Genomic DNA, 22,706 nt, shown 5'->3' with positions numbered 1-22,706 from the left:
GGTCTGGTGAATCTCGACCAAAGGCTCTTCGGAACTGTCGCTGAACTGTAATAGGCGACTGTGTTCCGTGAAAGCACAAATATTGAGCTTTCTCCTGCATAGACGGCATTATGATAGAACTCCTACATTACGCTGTCTGTAGCTAGAGACAGGGAGAAAAAAAGAAATGAAATGCTGTCGGAGTACGTGCAGAAGAACATCAACAAAAACTTCTAGAGTTAAGCATTTGCCAAAAAACCGCATAAACTTGAGCGACGTATCAATAAAAGACATTATGAATTAACGTGTCATTCGCAAAAAAAAAAAAAAAAAAAAAAAAAAAAAAAAACCACCCCATAGCCGTACGAGATCTGTTCAAAAAATTGCGGCACATTCGTGATTTTGCGCCAATAGTGTGCTGAAGCGAAATACGGTTGGCATCCCTGCACGCGCCTGTGTTTCATGTGCAACTGCCAGAAGTTTCATTGTTGTATGTCTGTTAGTTATTGTCCAGTGCTATATTGAGTAGAACATTGTGTCGCACAATCTGCTAATTTCGAGGTGGTAGAGTTACAGGAGCAACGAGTCTGCATTAAATGCATTAAATTTTGCGTGAAACTCAAGAGAATCTTTACAGACACACACCAAATGATGCAGGAAACCTACGGTGATGAGCGCTTAAGCCGTACTCGACGTTGCAAAGGGTTCACACGGTTTAAAAATGGCCGAACGAGAATTAAAGATGACCCCCGTGCAGGACGGGCTTCAACATTTACCGACGATGCTCATGTCGCAAACGTCAACGAAATTGTGCATGCCAATCAAAGACTGACTGTCCGAGAAATTGTAGAAGAGATTGTAGAAGAAGTTGAAACGGCGTTGGAAGTGGTGTATCAATTGTGGAGGAGAGGATTTCGAAGGACACCATACAAAATAAGAGAAGGTAAGCGTAGAAAAGCTTTATGGACAAACCTTTCTTCAGTAACAAATTTTTGTTATAAAGAAAAGACTTTATGCTCACTCTGTATAGAAAAAAGTGTCTGGTGGCACTAGAATAACTAATAAAGAAGTAATGTCCAACTTTTTGTTCTGCCTGTTTTCAAACAGACCATTTGCGTGAATGTTATTAAGCTAATTGGTGCAAAGCAACGGGCCGAGGGCGAACCGTTTATGGCGCTCCATAGCAGCGTGAGATGCCATACATTGCCGACGTACGTCGGCCCTGCCAATTGTTCGGCACGTATGCGGAGCATATGAGTGTTTTAGCGGCTGTGGTGTGAGGTATGCGTTCCACAGCACAACAGCTCTCTAAAAGGTCAGTCAATGTACAGTGCGAGTTACGTCTTTGTGCGTTCGCTGTTTACGTGCTAGTATGTTAGCTAATACTAGCCAATAAGCATTTTACTCAGAACACAAAGAGGAAATGTAGATATAAGTACGCAACAAATTCTTGCTTATAACAATTTTTTATGCCATCAGTCTTTCGAATTCTTTAATGGCGTCCTCCAAATCTCTTTTTTCGCGATAATTTTTTCATTTATATGAGTGTATTCCATGCACCTATTTTATTGCTTGTTCTACAGTTTATAGAAGGAACTGTTTTTCATTGTAAATGTATTCCAAATTGTTACGTATTGTATCATCATCTACACATCTGCAGGGAGTAAATCGTAATTCTTCATACTTGCTGGTATGCAGCTTAACCCTAGAAGGTTAAAGGGTGAAAAATATTACATTCTAGATCATTGTAAATTTTACTACTCCATCTTTTATTCGAAAGAAGTCATAATTTATAGTTTATGCATCAGTTAATTACAATTATAAGGCCTTCAATGGTACGGCACATAAAAAATAAGTAATAAAGTCCTATTTTACATCCTATACTGACATACCAAATGGACAGGAACCACGAACTGGTACTAGCTGCAATCGTAAATTTTACGAGGATTTAGTAATCGAGGGTTAACAAACCGTGTGTACTTCCACCTGTGTTACAACTGTCACTAGTATCTTTACTTTGTTTGTGCATCACTTTTCAAATGTAATACCTTTTATAGCTATTGAGCAATAAGTACATCTTGTTTTTATTTTATTGATATTACGTTTAGTTTCCACATACATACACACACACACACACACACACACACACACACACACACACACACACACACACAAAAAGAACGCACACTGTTTTTCAAATGTTTACTTTTAGCAAGTCGTTCGTCCCAGGTCTGCACACTTCCCCATCAATCAGTCTATTAGGGCAAACAGAATCCAAACACCATCAGTACTTTCTGAGATTAGCTTTGACATACAGATGGAAAAACACTCGGGGACTGCAATTTAGTAATATGTGTATAGTTGTCTTCTGTATGTTCCATTACTGTTATTATTAAATTTGTCTTCAGTTTTGTTACAATAGCTCTTTCAAAGTTGAAATTTACTTTTTGCATTTCACTTTCCAAGAACCACTACTACATCTTATTCGACGGCCGTAGCTTTTTACAGTCTGGTGATGACTTTTAAGCCTGAAACTGGTTAACTAAATAAATTTTAATGTAGAAAATCCACCTTCTTTTGCTTTTCATTTATAGCCTCAAATGTTTGTGGACATCTCATAACTCGTCCTAATAACGCGAACCTACTTCACATAAGGGTTTCCAGCGCGTTTCATTCCTCAGTAATTCATTGTTGAGCGTATTCTTTTTGCACTTCACCAAGCTGCTTATGTTTCAACGTCATTCCTGTTGATGTTGTTGTGATGGAGTCCACTCCGGAGACTAGCTTTATGCAATGTTCTCCATGCTAGTCTGTCCTGTGCAGTCCTCTCAACTTTGCGTAGTTACTAAAACCTACATACATTTTAACCTACTTACCGTAATAAAGCCTTGGTCCCCCACAACAGTTTTAATCACCTCCCTCTCCTTTACCAAACTGACGACTCTTCTTTTGGTCACGTTGTTCTGTCTGGTCATCAAATCTTGACGATTCTCTTGTAGCACCACGTCAGTCTTACAATTCCTCTACACTCCAATTTTCCCATCTTTCCCTTCCATAATACATGCATCAAAAAAGTTTTGCCTCACCCCGGTTCCCAGAACTCCTGTAGATAGACGTTGCGTGTGGATATTGTATCACAGACACAGTCCCTTTGATTGTCCATAGCTGTCACTAAATCCGCCCAAAGATGTAAACAACCATGCATGAGCAGCTCCTATTAGACGGAGGGAGTCCAACAGCCGATCAGTTCCAGTCATTCCATCAGGAAGGAGGTACACGGCTCGTGTTGCCTGTAGTTCAACTATGTCTAGATGGTCAATACTTCGGTTCGATCGCGTTCGCATTGTTACTTTGTGCCAGGAAGGGCTCTCAACAAGAGAAATGCCCAGGCGTCTCGGAGTGAATCAAAGCGATGTTTTTCGGACATAGAGGAGATGCAGAGAGAGAAAGGAATTGTCGATGACATGCCTCGCTCAGGCCGCCCAAGGGCTACTACTGCAGTGGAAGACCGCTACCTACGGATTATGTCACATGTTCATTAACCCATCATGCATCAGCATGTGTGACTAGTGATGGGTTAATGAACATGTGCATTTACAGATTATGTTATTTTAGGATGTTTGTATCCGTGTGCTCGCACTGTGTAACAACGACACGAATGTATTTAACAGGACTGACAACGACACACAAATGTGTCAGCTTACATTACGTTGACATGGCTTAAAGCCGTAATATCATCACCTGATAATGGCCTAAGGCCGAAATTGAAATAGTGTAATAAAAACTTTTAAGTCACTGGTGAAAAGATGATGTCCTTAAAATTTTTTTATGACTGTGAATCCCAGCTACAACAAGTGTATCCAGACACTGTATTTGTCCAGTGGTTCCGGATGTTATGAACTGCAATGTCACACACTTTCCTGGAAGGATAGTTTGCTCTAAAGGAGTATGTTTTTTTATACACAGACCAGGAATCAAGCAACAGCAAGATATTTTGACCAGCTACTGGCCAATAGAAATACTCATACCATAGTTATAGTTCTCTTACAGCTCATTTTCTAATTCTCTCTTGCTGTAACTTGAATATTCCCTACTATCCTTGCAAGAGCACGCACATGAGAAAGAATCGTAGAAGGCAGAGCACCTCGCAGCATAATAATTTCCCAGAAAATTTACTATACAGATTAATAGTCGACATAATTGTATACGAACGCGCTAAAGCATGAATGTTAGTTGATCTTGATACAACACTCCTGGTACCCCTAATTTTGAGTGTTCCTTTACATGCATTTCTTCTTCGAATCCCGATTGGTCGGAGTTGAAAACAAATTCCCCACTGAGCGATGGGAAAAGTTTGTTTATCTCATCTACAAATTTTCGGGGCGAATCCTCAGTTTTTTGAGTATCATCAAGTTGACGCTTTGTTTGAAATTTCTTTATGTGTTATAGCACTGTTAAGGCAACCATCCACGGCTTCCCTTGAAATCACTGTAATCTATATTGCGCGCAGTTTGACGCGCATAACATAGTAGGTCACTATCACGGACATCCCATAAATTGTATCGAAACGCGGAAACATCAGTTTTTGTAACAAATGCGCCTAGTGCTGCCTTGAATATCCATAGTTTTTCTTACGAGGTGTGGCTAGAAAAAAACCGGACTAGTACTGGTGAAACAATAAAACGAATGCAATAAGGCTGAAAGTCGCGTGGCCTGTCACGTGACTCTCGCTCCGCCTACTGCTCGAGTTTCATCTGCCTCCTGCACTCAGTCTGTTTTAAGTAGTTGACGTTTTGTCTGTGCGTCGGAAAATGTTGAGTGTACAGAAAGAACAGCGTGTTAACATCAAATTTTGTTTCAAACTAGGAAAATCTGCAAGTGAAACGTTTGTAATGTTACAACAAGTGTACGGCGATGATTGTTTATCGCGAACACAAGTGTTTGAGTGGTTTAAACGATTTAAAGATGGCCGCGAAGACACCAGTGATGACACTCGCACTGACAGACCATTGTCAGCAAAAACTGATGCAAACATTGAAAAAATCGGTAAACTTGTTCGACAAGATCGCCGTTTAACAATCAGAGCAGTGTCTGAGTTAACAGGAGTTGACAAAGAAAGTGTTAGGCAGATTCTTCATGAAAGTTTCAACATGAACAAAGTGTGTTCAACAATGGTTCCAAAGTGTCTCACAATTGAACAGAAGGAACGCCGAAGAATGATTTGTTCTGACATCCTGGAAAATATTGAAAGTGATCCCACCTTCTTACAAAATGTTATTACTTGCGATGAATCGTGGTTTTTTACTTACGATCCCGAAACTAAACGCCAATCGATGCATTGGAAAACTCCTGGTTCTCCACGACAAAAAAAAGCACGAATGTCAAAATCGAAATTCAAGCCAATGATGATTGTTTTTTTTTTTGACATCAAAGGGATTGTGCACATTGATTGGGTACCAGAGGGACAAACAGTGAATCAGCATTACTACATTAGCGTCCTGGCTACCCTACGTGAGCGAGTACGGAGAAAACGGAACGATTTGTGGAGAAAAAAGTCATGGATCCTTCACCAAGACAATGCCCCAGCTCACAGTGCGTTGTCAGTGAAGACGTTTTTGGCAAAACACAACATTCCCATCTTAGATCATCCACCCTACTCACCTGATTTGGTCCCCTGTGACTTTTTTCTTTTCCCTAAAGTCAAGTCAGCTTTGAAAGGAACTAGATTTGAGACTGTTGAAGCAGTAAAAGAAAAAGCGACGGAAGTAATGTATGGACTTACCGAAAATGATCTGCAGCATTGCTATGAACACTGGAAAATTCGTATGGAGCGGTGTAGAGACCGAGGAGGAGAGTACATTGAAGGAGATAACATGAAATTGTAAATAATTGTAAATAAATGTTTTTTCCAGCATCAGTCCGGTTTTTTTCTAGCCGCACCTCGTATACGCTTCACGGTCATATTGCTGCGGACTTATTCCAGTTCTATTCATAATTTTTTTTACTGTGCCCAGGGTGGTTGTCCATGTACGCTCCTTGGACAACGATTGTCCTTAACTAAGTTTCACTGGAGATGGGATTCGTGGCTCCCTTTCCGGCAAGGATGATGAACTGCGTGACTCGACACCTGTTACAATATCACTTTCACTTGTTACACATGTATAGTCATCATTGTACTCCCCATGTATACTGGCCGCACAGTCGATCTTATACCACACATTCCACTGAGTCATCTTGCAGAAATGCAGGTTGCGAGATGAGACAGAATATTGCATGGAGACCATCATTTATTCTTGGATGGTAGGCGGAGATGTGAAAGAGTAACGATATGGCTGGTGCCCAATATGGTGGTCTTCCCCAGTGGCGGTGAAACGTTGTCGACCAGAACTTTGACGATGAGCCTGTCTTCCCGCAGGTTCCCATGCAGGGCAATTTCGGGCTACAGGCGAATATCGCACTAGCTGGATATTGCACGATTCGTCCAGGCGGCAAAATAGAGACCAATAAAGAGATCTCTTTCTAACTTTGCTAATAACGCTATCTCACACGAGTAAACTGCACTCCATCCTTCACAGTGTCGACGCAGTTTACTCTTCTAATGTTCCCTACCATCCTTAACAAGAACAAGAAATGAGAACTATCGCAAATACACCCTGGCGGTCATTCTACGTGTGACAGAGGATAGCGACTCTGATGTATACTACTATCTAAAGACGACTCATTTTAAAGGTTGTTACCAAAATTCTAGAAAAGTAATAGGGAGACATCTATCCGGGCCATCACACAGGAATTCCAAACTGCGTCAGGCTCCACTGCAAGTACTAAGACGGGAGGGGAGAAGATTTGGATTTCATGGTCGGGCGCCTGCTCATAGCCCACACATCAGGCTGGTAAGTGCCAAACGACGCATCGCTTGGTGTAAGGAGTGTAAACATTTGACGGTTGACCAGTAAAAAAACGTTGAGCGACGAATCACGGCACGCAGTGTGGCGATCCGATGGCAGGGTGTGGGTATGGCGAATCCCCGGTGAACGTCATCTGCAAGCCTGTGTAGTGCCAACAGTAAAATTCGTAGGCGGTAGTGTTATGCGTGATCGTGTTTTTCATGGAGGGGCCTTGTACCCCTTGTTGTTTTGCGTGGCACTATCACATCACAGGCCTAGACATGTTTTAAGCACCTTCTTGCTTCCAACTGTTGAAGAGCAATTCGGGGATGGCGATTGTTTCTTTCAAAACGATGGAGCACCTGTTCATGATGCACGGCTTGTGGCGGAGTGGCTACGCGACAATAACATCCCGGTAATGGGCTGACCTGCACAGAGTCCTGACCTGAATCCTATAGAACACCTTTGGGACGTTTTGGAACGCCTACTTCGTGCCAGGCCTCACCGACCGTGTGCAGCACTCCGTGAAGAATGGGCTGCCATTCCCCAAGAAACCTTCCAGCACCTGATTGCACGGGATGCCTGCGAGAGAGGAAGCTGTATTGAATTCGAGCATTACCGATGAAGGACGCCGGGAACTTGTAAATCATTTTGAGCCAGTTGTCCGGATACTTTAGATCACATAGTGTACATAGATGTATATGCACAATATAAGGGGGAAACATTTTTAGCAAAAATCTTGAAACGTTCTTGATCGATTTACTTCAACGGTTTAAACGATACTCTAATGAAGTTTCGGACGAAAGTAAAGATACATAATTTTTAATGTACGTATGGTTATAAATATATACTACATAAAGAGGAAAGGTTATTCGCAAAAACCTCGAAAAGATCTCAATCGGTTTACTTTTTTACTTCAGAATTCTTCACGACACTCTACTAAACTTCTCGATGGACATGTTTTAATACATGTGGTATATAAATACATATAATATATAAAGGGGAATGTTGTCAGTAAAAATCGCGAAAAGTCCCTGATCAATTTAATTCAAAGTTGTTACACAATATTCTAGTAAAGATCCATACGGCCGTAAGCTCTATTTCTTAAACAACCATGCACAGGTGATTTTTGGAGTATGTATGTAGATGTAGAGTCAGATCCTTTCGACGTCCGACATTGTGCTGTAGCCCTAATGGCTTCGTCATCGACCAGACATTAGATCCTAAGCTCTCTGCTAAGGGACAGTACCATTAAACGAAAGTGACGGCCAGCAATCGTAAGACTATGAAGAAGAGGAAGGTACTGAGTCAGGAACAACGGGTATCATGAGCAAAAACTAAGGATAGTCAGCACTGTACCGAGCGACTAGTACACAGCGTTAGAACTACACATAGCGTACGTAGATGTAGGACTTTACATGCTAGACAACCCTCGAGAGTTTCTCGTAAGTAACAAGAAAGATATGCGTTTGTCTTTTTCAGAACAACGAAATAGTGGAGAAATATCCGGGATACAAATCCATTTCAGATTCAAATAAAATACACGTGGGTCTTTATTGTTTGAGCAATCTTAGTACCGGTGTATTTGCTTTACAAAGTACGGCATAGACATAATGGAGAATATCGCGATAGGTAAATGTTCAAAAATATTTATTCAGGAACACAATCACTAAGCAATTTTACCGTTACTCGTTATCAGCTATGGAAAGATTATTAACAGAGCAGAGTAAGTGTCATACCAATAAACATGTCAGCCGAGCGAAATCTAAGTGCAGAAAACTTCACGAAATAGAGAGTGTTTCGTGTTCCACCTCAATAAAAATTGCAGCGGTAAAATATTATTGTAGGAGAACTTTAGCGTGTCGAACGGTTGTTCACCTCGAGAGAAAAATATTTCGCCGACGATTTTTATGATAGAATTAAAATAGAAAGGTTCTTACTTTTCTGTAAAGCGCAGCGTATAGACTGAAATCTGATAAGCGTTACAGCCCTGGTAAGGCAAACGTTCAACGATTTGCTGCGTGGAATGTCAGAGGCTTGATCGTGGTAAGGAAACTAGATAATCTGAAAAGAGAAATGTAAAGGCTAAATCTAGATATATTCGAAGTGTAGGTCAATAAGGTGAAATAGAAAGAGGACAACGATTTCTGGTCAGATGAGTATAGAGTAATATCAGCAGCAACACAAAATGCTATAACGGGAGTAGGATTCGTTATGAACAGGATGGTAGGCAGAGTGTGTGTTACGATGAACAGTTTAGTGATAGGGTTGTTCTTATCGGAATCGACAACAAACCAACACTGACAACAATAGTTCAGGTATACATGTCGACGCTGAAAGCTGAAGATGAAGAGAGGGAGAAAGTATATGAGGATACTGAAAGGATACCACAGTACGTGAAGGGAGATGAAAATCTACAAGTTATGGGTGCCTGGAATGTAGTTGTAGGGGAAGAGGTAGAAGAAAAGGTTAAAGAATGTGGGTTTGGGACAAGGAATAAGACAGGAGAAAGGCTGAGTTCTATAATAAATTTCAGTTAGTAATAGCGAATACCCAGTTCATTAATTGTAAGAGGAGGAGGTATTATTGGAAAAGGCAGAGTGATACGGGAAGGTTTTAGTTAGATTACATCATGGTCAGACAAAGATTCCGAAATCACATACTGGATTGTAAGGCGTACCCAGGACAAATATAGACTCAGATCACAATGTGGTAGTAATAAAGAGTACGCTGAAGTTTAATGGATTAGTCAGGAGGAATCAATACGCAAACAAGTGGAATATGGAAGTATTAAGGAATGACAAGATACGCTTAAAGACCTGTAAGGCAACAAGGAATAGCACAGTAGGCAGACAGTTGAAGAGGAATGGAAAGGCAATCACCGGCGTTGGCAAAGAAAACATAGTTACAAAGAAGGTACCTGCGAAGAAACCATGGATGATAGAAGAAATGCTTCAGATGATCGATTAAAGACGATGGTACAAAAATGTTCAGGAAAATTCGGGAACAAAGAAATAAAAGTTGCTGAGGAATGAAATAAATAGAAAGTGCAGGGAAGCTAAGATGAAATAAATACGTGAAAAATGTGAAGAAACCAAAAGGAAATAATCATTGGAAGGACTGCCTCAGTGCATAGGAACGTCAAAACAACCTTTGGAGAAATTAAAAGCAACATTAAGAGTGCAACATTAAGAGTGCAACGGAATTCATAGTGTTAAACGCAGAGGAGATAGCGGATATTTGGAAAAAGTACATTGAAGGCCTCTTTGAGGGAGAAGATTTGTCTGATGTGATAGAAGATGAAACCGGGAGTCGATTCATAAGAGAGAGTGGATTCAGTATTAGAATCAGAATTCAAGAAAGATTTGGAGGACCTAAGATCAAACAAGGCAGAAGGGATAGATAACATTCCATCAGAATTTCTAAAATCATTGGAAACAAAACTACTATTCACGTTGGTATGTAGAGTCTGGCGTGTATCATTCTGGCGACATACCACCTGACTCTCGGGAAAAGTATCATCCACACAATTCTGAAGACTGCAAGAGCTAACAAGTGGTGCGAGATTAACGCACAATCGGCTTAACAGCTCATGTATCCAAGTTGCTGACAAGAATAATATACATAAGAATGGGAAAAAAATGAGGATGTGTTAGATGACGATCAGCTTGGCTTTAGGAAAGGTAAAGGCTCGAGAGAGGCAATTTTGACGTTGCGGTTGATAATAGTAGCAAGATTAAAGTAAAATCAAAACACGCTCACAGGACCTAGAAAATCGTGCGACAATGTAAAATGATGCAAGATGTTCGAAATTCTGAGAAAAATGTGGGTAAGTTGTAAGGAGAGACGGGTAATACACGATATGTACAGAAGCCAAGGGGGAATAATATTAGTGAACGACCAAGAACGCTCGGATTAAAAAGGGTGTAAGACGGGGATGTAATCTTTCGTCCCTACTGTTCACTCTGTACATCGAAGAAGCAGTGATGGACATAAAAGAAAGGTTCAGGAATCCGATTAAATTTCAAGGTGAAAGGATATCAGATCTGCTGAATGGACTGAACAGTTTGCTGAGTACAGAATACGGATGGAGAGTGAATCGAAGAAACACGAAAGTAATGATAAGTAGCAGAAACGAGAACAGCAAGAAACTTAACATCAGGGTTGATGGTCACGAAAGCCCGCATCTCGTGGTCGTGCGGTAGCGTTCTCGCTTCCCACGCCCGGGTTCCCGTGTTCGATTCCCAGCAGGGTCAGGGATTTTCTCTGCCTCGTGATGGCTGGGTGTTGTGTGCTGTCCTTAGGTTAGTTAGGTTTAAGTAGTTCTAAGTTCTAGGGGACTGATGACCATAGATGTTAAGTCCCATAGTGCTCAGAGCCATTTGAACCATTTGATGGTCACGAAGTAAATGAAATTAAGGAATTCTGCTACGTAGGCAGCGAAATAACCAATGACGGACGGAACAAGGAGGATATCAAAGGCAGACTAGCACTGGCAAAAAGCGCATTTCTGGCCAAGAGAAGTCTACTAGTATCAAACATAGGCGTTAATTTAAGGAAGAAATTTCTGAGAATGTATATTTGGAGTACAGCATTGTACGGTACTAAAACATGGACCGTCGAGCAAGCGGAACAGAAGAGAATCGAAGCATTTGAGATGTGATTGTGTGGACGAATGTTGAAAATTAGGTGGACTGATAAGGTAAGGAATGAGGACCTTGAGCGCAGAATCGGAAAGGAAAGGAATATGTGGAAAACACTGACAATGAGAAGGGACAGGATGGTAGGACATCTGTTAAGACATAATTTAATGACTTTGTTGTAACTAGAGGGAGCTTTAAAGGCAAAAACTGTAGAGGAAGGGAGAGATTGGAATACGTCCAGTAAAGAATTGAGTGCGTAGGTTGCAAGTGCTACTCTGAGATGAAGAGGTTGGCACATGGCACAGGAGAGGAACTCGTGGCGGGTCGCATCAAACCAGTCAGAGTCGTTGACTCATCTCCGAAGATGTTCTCCGTAGTTGAGAACGAAACGTTAGGTAGAAGAAGTTTTACAGATCGACCACGGCAACTTAGCCCGGAAGTGTTTATTGATGAAGACGCCGGCCGTGAAAGCCTACATGGAATGAGTCAGAAGACTGATGGGAAAAAACCTTCAGCCTGGAGTTGATGCTTCATTAATGTTCTACGCTCTTACTTGTCACGTAGGTGCATTGTACACTTGGAATCCTCATGTACACTACTGTTGTTGTACACATAAACATATGAGCGCACACTAATTGGGTATTCATATTTTTACCTAGGACATATTTTCCCAGAAATAAGTTTAAAATACTTCTCATCCTCCAGTTCTAACAAGATTTTTCAAAAGTTGTAGCCTTGAATGAAAGCCACGTGATGAGGCTGGAAATATCCTCCCAAATATTCCCATCCAGAATCTTCTCTGCCTCAATTCCAGCTCAATAATAAAACTAGGCTTTGCAATGTGTCGGATATCGAAACAGCCGTGTGTGCCCTCCGGCACAGAGAATAAACATAAAATAGTAAGAAGAAAAGAAAAAACGTCTACTGCTTATCGTGTCCAAATGATTAATGGACTTCGTTCTGTTTCACACGTTAACAGATGTACATACACACTTTGTGTCTTCATCATTTAGTGTGAGTCTTATTGCTCCAGCATTGTATAAAGAAATAGTTCAGAATCTCCAGTACTAATAAAGGATTTCGAAAGGTTCCTCTGCGTTTTAAGGCAAATCTCTACCAAACAGAAAATGCATCTACCCTACTCTGACCTCAAAGTGATTACATAGGTCAGTCCTGTATGGTGAGTTAGACTAAAAATATCATGTTCTACCTCAAGATAAAAATGAAACGTAAAGAAATAAATCTCAGAAAGTGTTTTCTAATGTACAGGGTGTCTCCTGAGGAATGATCATTATTCGAGGATATGTCAGGAACTCTCATTTGAAGCAAAAAACTTCATATGGACGAGTGCTCTATTCCGAAAGGTTTCCAAGATAGAAGACATGTACATGTTTTTTTATTTCCTGTATTATTCAATAAATACTCAGGTTCACGCATATAAATACGTTACAGTTAGTAAACATTAAAAAGTATCAATTGAGAAATACATTCACCGCTATGCATTATCGTAAACGTCACGTTACAGCTGTCGTATAGTTCATGATAAATGTTAGAATATCCAGCCGTCAACTTGAGTGCATTTGTGCACCCTTGGGAGAACATACTGCGTTGCTTGTCCGACTGCCTCTGCACGTTCCCTAATGAGAACAGCAGCGTCCATGATGTGAGCAACAGTTCGTCTCGCGTATTCATCTTTCGTTTGTACAGCTAGAGATCATCCAACTCCATAAATAAAAATTTAATGGTGTAAGATCTAATGACGTTTGTAACCAGATAATTGTACGAGGGCAGTTCAATAAGTAATGCAACACATTTTTTTTCTCGGCCAATTTTGGTTGAAAAAACCGGAAATTTCTTGTGGAATATTTTCAAACATTCCCGCTTCGTCTCGTATAGTTTCATTGACTTCCGACAGGTGGCAGCGCTGTACGGAGCTGTTAAAATGGCGTCTGTAACGGATGTGCGTTGCACACAACGGGCAGTGATCGAGTTTCTTTTGGCGGAAAACCAGGTCATCTCAAATATTCATAGGCGCTTGCAGAATGTCTACGGTGATCTGGCAGTGGACAAAAGCATGGTCAGTCGTTGGGCAAAGCGTGTGTCATCATCGCCGCAAGGTCAAGCAAGACTGTCTGATCTCCCGTGTGCGGGCCGGCCGTGCACAGCTGTGACTCCTGCAATGGCGGAGCGTGCGAACACACTCGTTCGAGATGATCGACGGATCACCATCAAAAAACTCAGTGCTCAACTTGACATCTCTGTTGGTAGTGCTGTCACAATTGTTCACCAGTTGGGATATTCAAAGGTTTGTTCCCGCTGGGTCCCTCGTTGTCTAACCGAACACCATAAAGAGCAAAGGAGAACCATCTGTGCGGAATTGCTTGCTCGTCATGTGGCTGAGGGTGACAATTTCTTGTCAAAGATTGTTACAGGCGATGAAACATGGGTTCATCACTTGGAACCTGAAACAGAACGGCAATCAATGGAGTGGCGCCACACCCACTCCCCTACCAAGAAAAAGTTTAAAGCCATACCCTCAGCCGGTAAAGTCATGGTTACAGTCTTCTGGGACGCTGAAGGGGTTATTCTGTTCGATGTCCTTCCCCATGGTCAAACGATCAACTCTGAAGTGTATTGTGCTACTCTTCAGAAATTGAAGAAACGACTTCAGCGTGTTCGTAGGCACAAAAATCTGAACGAACTTCTCCTTCTTCATGACAACGCAAGACCGCACACAAGTCTTCGCACCCGAGAGGAGCTCACAAAACTTCAGTGGACTGTTCTTCCTCATGCACCCTACAGCCCCGATCTCGCACCGTCGGATTTCCATATGTTTGGCCCCATGAAGGACGCAATCCGTGGGAGGCACTACGCGGATGATGAAGAAGTTATTGATGCAGTACGACGTTGGCTCCGACATCGACCAGTGGAATGGTACCGTGCAGACATACAGGCCCTCATTTCAAGGTGGCGTAAGGCCGTAGCATTGAATGGAGATTACGTTGAAAAATAGTGTTGTGTAGCTAAAAGATTGGGGAATAACCTGGTGTATTTCAATGCTGAATAAAACAACCCCTGTTTCAGAAAAAAAATGTGTTGCATTACTTATTGAACTGCCCTCGTACTATCACGATAAGTCCAGCGATCAGGGTAAGTGCGATTGAGACGTTTCATCATACATCTTGCGAAATGTGTAGGGGATCCGTCAATGTGGAAGTAACTGCAGTTTGCGTGACCAAAGAACTTTCTCAAGATGTTCAGTAGGAAGAGATTGGTGTTTAACGTCCCGTCGACAACGAGGTCATTGAAGACGGAGCATAAGCTCGGACTAGGGAAGGACGGAAAAGAAAATCGGCCTGGCCCTTTCAATGGAACTATCCCGGCATTTGCCCTAAACGATTTAGGAAAATTACGGAAAACCTAAATCTGGATGGCTGGACGCGGGTCAGAACCGTCGTCCTCCCGAATGCGAGTCCCGTGTACTAGCCACTGCCCCCCATCACAAAAAAAAGAAATGCAAGTAGGTCTGTCCCGTCACACGCTCTTCTTTAGTAACTGGACCTGCCGCGATGTTATCAATCACGCTGCGTCAAACATTGATCGAGAAACGAACTTGGAAATTTGTTTCCTTTGTGCCGTGCGGATTTCCTGCGACCATTGAGGTTTCTTGCTTCTGTTATTGTTTCCGTTCCGCATAAACGTGGTTTTATCAGTAAAAAGTATTAATACAAGCAACTGACTATCGCCATTTAACAGGTGACAGGATTCAAGTCGTTTGGAATTGTCGAAAATGTGAAGGTTGTGGACACTCATGCAGTAGGACTTCGCTGGACCTAGTCAAGAACGTGTTGCTGTTTCTCCACAGGTTGCTGAACTACAGTTTCAGAAGAAAAACTGAAACTTGGAAGAATACCTGTTTCACACAACGTGCTGAAAACTCTAGTACGGTCCGGAATTCGACGTGTTGGAAAGCGCCGACGGTATTATTCAACAGCAGCAGGAGCAAGCACAACCATCGCAGACTCTTCATTAGTGTAGGCATGTAGCACTTTAGCCAGAGAGTGAACAAACACAGTTAACCGATACTTCTCTCTGATACACTCTCGATTCCTCATATGACTTCACATCCGACACACCACTGATAACTGCGAGTTCAACGTGCTCGTTTAATGGCAGAAACACATTCCGAGCAAACAGCTTGAAAGCAACTAGGTAGGATGGGCTACCATAAAAAGTCAGAGATTGGCTGATTTTAGATAGCTGCACGCTACTATGTTCAAAAATGGCTCTGAGCACTATGGGACTTAACATCTGTGGTCATCAGTCCCCTAGAACTTAGAACTGCTTAAATCTAACTGACCTAAGGACATCACACACATCCATGCCCGAGGCAGGATTCGAACCTGCGACCGTAGCCGTCACGCGGTTCCAGAATGAAGCGCCTAGAACCGCACGGCCACACCGACCGGCACGCTACTAGGCCAAAACAAAATTGTTTTCAATGTGTTCTATTCCAGAAGCCATTCGGAAGAGGGCATATGTCCATACGATGCTTTTTGTTTCGGTCATATTCCTGAATATTGTCCATTCGTCCTGGGACACCCTGTGTATACCGTGTAGTTACAATTAAAGTGCAGTTTCTCGCGGAGGTCCAGTGTGGGCTGTAATCATCGTATGCCACCGATACTTGCTAATGTGTTAATGCGGGACCGGTTTACGCTGCAAAAAAATTAGTTCCGCTTTTGGCCACCAGGTGCAAATCTGGTGCCGTACATCGTTTGTATGACTGTATGACTTCTACGCTGTCATGCGACAAGCCAAGCCATAACGTGAGTGAACAGTGTGGCTATAGAGAAGAGAGACCGAGCGCGCATCGTGAAACTGTTCTATGTGAGCCGCAGCAATTATTGTGGTATATTCAGAGAGAATCGCCGAGTGGAAGATCTGAGGAGTGGCCCGATCTCATTAAATATGTGAAAGAAGATGATACTGAAATTCGAAAACGCGGGTGAACTTTGTGTGGCAACTGGAAGAGAAATGGTTCAAATGGTTCAAATGGCTCTGAGCACTATGCGACTTAACTGCTGAGGTCATCAGTCGCCTAGAACTTAGAACTAATTAAACCTAACTAACCTAAGGACATCACACACATCCATGCTCGAAGCAGGATTCGAACCTGCGACCGTAGCGGTCACGCGGTTCCAGACTGAAGCGCCTAGAACCGCACGGCCACACCGGCCGGCGAAGAGAAATGCGCCAAATCCGAGTGGAAGTAATTGACGAGGCTGCTGTTGCTATAATTGAAGATGTAGCACGTACCAAGATAATGCTACATCTCTTACAGAGTCAGGAGCATTGTCCATCCCAGTCGAGAGTACTTAAAGGTTTTTTTTTTTTTTTTCACTGCTATCCGTACAAGATCCAGAGGATGTAACAACTGAAAAATCATGATCCGCAGAAAAGTTATGAATTTGCCCTCCAGTTTCTGGCACAGATAGAAATTGGCCGGGTAATATTTGTGGAGCGACGAGGAATATTTTACTTTACAGGCTATAAGGTATACACAGAGCTGTAGAACTCAGGGTATTGTTAAACCATGTTAAGAGTCATTTCACTCGTCTTATATGACTGTGTGGTGTGGACTCACAAGCACCTCTTCTCTGAAGAGAATAGACCCAGAGGGTCTATCAGGTACACCAAGGGTCTATCAGGTACACCATGACGTCCGCACGTTATCGAGAGCTCCTTGTACTACATGTGATTCCTGGCTTGCAAGAGCGCAACTGTGTGGAAACCACCGTTTTCACACAAGAGGGGCCAACACCTCTCGTCGCTCGTCCAGTCAAAAATCTGCTTAATGCAGCCTTCCAAGAACGTGTTATCTCTAGAGGTTTTTCTAGATGCATTGCCATCAGGTGTGATGTAAATACAGGTGACTTTCGGCTCTGGGGATATCTAAATAACGCGTTTACCAGAAACACGTTCGGTGCCTACCTGATTTGAAGGTCAGTATAAGGAACATGCTGCTCAAATTCCACCGGTACTGTTGATCTCGTCGTTTTACGAATACCGTATTTCGTCGCCTCCGTTGCTCATACTGAACAAACTGTATAAGCGGCGGTTAACAATAAAATCAACATTATGCCATTCTCACTTGTTTGACCTTTTCTGCCCGTGTCCCATTCCTAGTTCATTACATATGGAAATGATTCTATACGTCTTTCTTGTGAGGAGATGGAATTAGGTACTAAATTCCTTCAGTTTTTTTAAATATCAGGTAACTATTATATAAAAGCTGTTCATATGAGGATCAGTCAAATCATGTAACAGTAAGAGGAGAGTATGTGCCGTTCAATCACTAGTCGAAGTAGCAATGTGGCTTAGTTGTGGGAACACACAGAAAGGCGATCGTGTTTTCGTTCACTCTCCACACGATCTAGAGCAATGCGTTATGCGCATACAGGCTCAGACGGACAGCGCCGGTTATCGTGCTAGTCGAGGTGCAGTAGTAACAGTAGCAATAGAACGTCGTATGCACGCTAGTTGCTCTACTGTCTGTATTAAATGATTTTCAAGAAACCATTCGATATAGAAATGGTTCTTTCACATCTTACACCATCATTCGCTAGCTTCAGGTTGAATTGTCTTAAAATAGTGTTATCATTGTGATATTTCGAATTTAAGTAATTCATCGCAAGTAATTCGAACAGTCTGCAATAAAAGAGAGTAGTCTGTTAATTTTTGTTTGCCGCATGTTAAACCATTTTGACATATTGCAATTTTCTTTAAACTTGGTACGAGATCTACAACTATATCCAATCTCGATAAGACTTTCGTTGATAGCGCATTCAGTTCCACCCACATGCGAAAACAATACATCGACAGTAGGCTATTCTTAGTCCGCCTCCGTAATTGAGGGATCAGTGCGGTTGACAAAAATTGTGAAATTCTGGGTGCGATTACCGGCACTAGCAGACATTTTTTCTTGGTGGGAGCAATGGAATATGGAGCACTCACAAGGCGATGACACCTACTCGTTATCATCGCTGTTGTCCAGATTTATTGCATATACAGGGCTTGGTATGAAATGAAAGTAACAAAAATGTGAGTTCCAGTACGCCAAGCGTTTACAAAGAACAGCATTTTTGATGTTGGTCAGACGAAGTATCCGCCATTCATGTTAGCGTTGTTTCCAGGCAGCAGTCTGCGCAGCGGAAAGAGTACACAATGGTAATCCTAGGGTCGTGGGGGGCTGTGCGGAACCATACTCTTCTCTCTTACATTTTTACGCTACTTACACTGGAAGTAAATCGAAATAATGTTCTATATATTTATTTATTAATGTTTTCAGAAAACACAGGAATTGGAAAGGCAACGGAAAATGTAAGGTTAAAAATAAATTTCTGCAAAGGGATAATCGTGTGAGTAACCGTCAACAAAATATTAATTCAAATATAGCACATGAAGTGATAAGACCTATTATAAAATATATATATTGCTAGGTCGTAGCAATTGACTAAGCTAAAGGCTATGCTAACTATCGTCTCGGCTAATGAGAGCGTAATTCTCAGTGAACCTTTCCTAGCAACGTCGGCTGTACAACTGGGGCGAGTGCTAGTAAGTCTCTCTAGACCTGCAGTGTGGCGGCGCTCGGTTTGCAATTACTGACAGTGGCGGCACGCGGGTCCGTCGTATACTAGCGGACCGCGGCCGATTTAAAAGGCTACCACCTAGCAAGTGTGGTGTCTGGCGGTGACACCACAGTTGCTACATTCCTGCCTGTTCTTTCTTCAATATCGCTGAAGGAACATCTAGCTTCTCGTAGCCCTATTACACGAGCCCATTCAAACTCTGTGCGGTGCTGATAATGGCGTCTTTGTCGGCTTACAGGCATTCTTGACAAACCATCAACTCACCACGTCCAGTCTCAAAGGTAACTAACGGTCAGGAGCGTTACAGCATTTACTTAAAGCAAACATAATTTGCTTCCTGATTTGCCACTCTTAAGGAACTGGTGCGAAATCTGACCAGACATTCTTTAAAATGTAGAAACGCGATTATCAACTTTCGTATGTAGAAACAGGCCTACCAACTTTCGTTTCCGTCGCAAACTCGTTCTTGGTATTGGTATTTTTGTTTCCGTCAGTTTAAGTGTTTCTCCGGCAGAAATAGAACCAGTACGGGAAACATCCACAGCATAGCTGTAGTCGAGTGTGGTAGAAGAAGTTTAAATATTAACAATGTACTTATTTTAGCTGTGTCAGCTCTATAGGCAAAACGGTATTTAACAATAAATCGAACATTATTTCTGGTTACTTTCAGTGTAAGTAAAGTAAAACATGGAAGATAAGGAAGGAAATAAGTTTTCTCACGGGGACTCGACAGTACGACCCTCAAATTATCTATCTGTACCCTTTCTGCTGCCTGGAAGCTTCGCTAACATAAGCGACACGTGCTTCACCCGACCCGCGCCGAAAGCGCTAGTTTAAATGACTGGCTATCTGGAGCTCCCTATTATGTCACTTTCATTTCTGATTGAACATTATTTCTGGTTACTTTCAGTGTAAGTAACGTAAAACATGGAAGATAAGGAAGGAAATAAGTTTTCTCACGGGGACTCGACAGTACGACCCTCAAATTATCTATCTGTACCCTTTCTGCTGCCTGGAAGCTTCGCTAACATAAGCGACACGTGCTTCACCCGACCCGCGCCGAAAGCGCTAGTTTAAATGACTGGCTATCTGGAGCTCCCTATTATGTCACTTTCATTTCTGATTGAACATTATTTCTGGTTACTTTCAGTGTAAGTAACGTAAAACATGGAAGATAAGGAAGGAAATAAGTTTTCTCACGGGGACTCGACAGTACGACCCCCAAATTATCTATCTGTACCCTTTCTGCTGCCTTGGAAGCTTCGCTAACATGAGCGACACGTGCTTCACCCGACCCGCGCCAAAAGCGCTAGTTTAAATGACTGGCTATCTGGAGCTCCCTATTATGTCACTTTCATTTCTGGGGTTGCTGGCCTGGGTTCCTCCACGGAAGGCGGCCGGTGGCGCTGGTGATGGAGGATGACACGACGAACTGTGCTGGCCTGGGTTCCTCCATGGAGGGCGGCCGGTGGCGCTGGTGATGGAGGATGACACGATGAACTGTGGGTGCCAGAAGGGTAGTTTAAATGACTGGCTATCTGGAACTCCCTATTATGTCACTTTCATTTGTGGGGGTGCTGGCCTGGGTTCCTTCACGGAGGGCGGCCGGTGGCGCTGGTGATGGAGGATGACACGACGAACTGTGGTGGCCTGGGTTCCTCCATGGAGGGCGGCCGGTGGCGCTGGTGATGGAGGATGACACGACGAACTGTGGGTGCCAGAAGGGTAGTTTAAATGACTGGCTATCTGGAACTCCCTATTATGTCACTTTCATTTCTGGGGGTGCTGGCCTGGGTTCCTCCACGGAGGGCGGCCGGTGGCGCTGGTGATGGAGGATGACACGACGAACTGTGCTGGCCTGGGTTCCTCCATGGAGGGCGGCCGGTGGCGCTGGTGATGGAGGATGACACGAAGAACTGTGGGTGCCAGAAGGGTAGTTTAAATGACTGGCTATCTGGAGCTCCCTGTTATGTCACTTTCATTTCTGGGGGTGCTGGCCTGGGTTCCTCCACGGAGGGCGGCCGGTGGCGCTGGTGATGGAGGATGACACGACGAACTGTGCTGGCCTGGGTTCCTCCATGGAGGGCGGCCGGTGATGGAGGATGACACGACGAACTGTGGGTGCCAGAAGGGTAGTTTAAATGACTGGCTATCTGGAGCTCCCTGTTATGTCACTTTCATTTCTGGGGGTGCTGGCCTGGGTTCCTCCACGGAGGGCGGTCGGTGGCGCTGGTGATGGAGGATGACACAACGAACTGTGGTGGCCTGGGTTCCTCCATGGAGGGCGGCCGGTGGCGCTGGTGATGGAGGATGACACGACGAACTGTGGGTGCCAGAAGGGTAGTTTAAATGACTGGCTATCTGGAGCTCCCTATTATGTCACTTTCATTTCTGGGGGTGCTGGCCTGGGTTCCTCCACGGAGGGCGGCCGGTGGCGCTGGTGATGGATGATGACACGACGAACTGTGCTGGCCTGGGTTCCTCCATGGAGGGCGGCCGGTGGCGCTGGTGATGGAGGATGACACGACGAACTGTGGGTGCCAGAAGGGTAGTTTAAATGACTGGCTATCTGGAGCTCCCTATTATGTCACTTTCATTTCTGGGGGTGCTGGCCTGGGTTCCTCTACGGAGGGCGGCCGGTGGCGCTGGTGATGGATGATGACACGACGAACTGTGGTGGCCTGGGTTCCTCCATGGAGGGCGGCCGGTGGCGCTGGTGATGGAGGATGACACGACGAACTGTGGGTGCCAGAAGGGTAGTTTAAATGACTGGCTATCTGGAGCTCCCTATTATGTCACTTTCATTTCTGGGGGTGCTGGCCTGGGTTCCTCCACGGAGGGCGGCTGGTGGCGCTGGTGATGGATGATGACACGACGAACTGTGCTGGCATGGGTTCCTCCATGGAGGGCGGCCGGTGGCGCTGGTGATGGAGGATGACACGACGAACTGTGGGTGCCAGAAGGGTAGTTTAAATGACTGGCTATCTGGAGCTCCCAATTATGTCACTTTCATTTCTGGGGGTGCTGGCCTGGGTTCCTCTACGGAGGGTGGCCGGTGGCGCTGGTGATGGAGGATGACACGACGAACTGTGGTGGCCTGGGTTCCTCCATGGAGGGCGGCCGGTGGCGCTGGTGATGGAGGATGACACGAAGAACTGTGGGTGCCAGAAGGGTAGTTTAAATGACTGGCTATCTGGAGCTCCCTGTTATGTCACTTTCATTTCTGGGGGTGCTGGCCTGGGTTCCTCCACGGAGGGCGGCCGGTGGCGCTGGTGATGGAGGATGACACGACGAACTGTGCTGGCCTGGGTTCCTCCATGGAGGGCGGCCGGTGATGGAGGATGACACGACGAACTGTGGGTGCCAGAAGGGTAGTTTAAATGACTGGCTATCTGGAGCTCCCTGTTATGTCACTTTCATTTCTGGGGGTGCTGGCCTGGGTTCCTCCACGGAGGGCGGCCGGTGGCGCTGGTGATGGAGGATGACACAACGAACTGTGGTGGCCTGGGTTCCTCCATGGAGGGCGGCCGGTGGCGCTGGTGATGGAG

The sequence above is a fragment of the Schistocerca nitens genome, chromosome 1 (assembly GCF_023898315.1).
Source record: "Schistocerca nitens isolate TAMUIC-IGC-003100 chromosome 1, iqSchNite1.1, whole genome shotgun sequence".
In the NCBI taxonomy this organism is placed as follows: Eukaryota; Metazoa; Arthropoda; class Insecta; order Orthoptera; family Acrididae; genus Schistocerca; species Schistocerca nitens.
The sequence above is the reverse complement of the archived record's forward strand: the minus strand, read 5'-3'. Positions refer to the sequence as shown.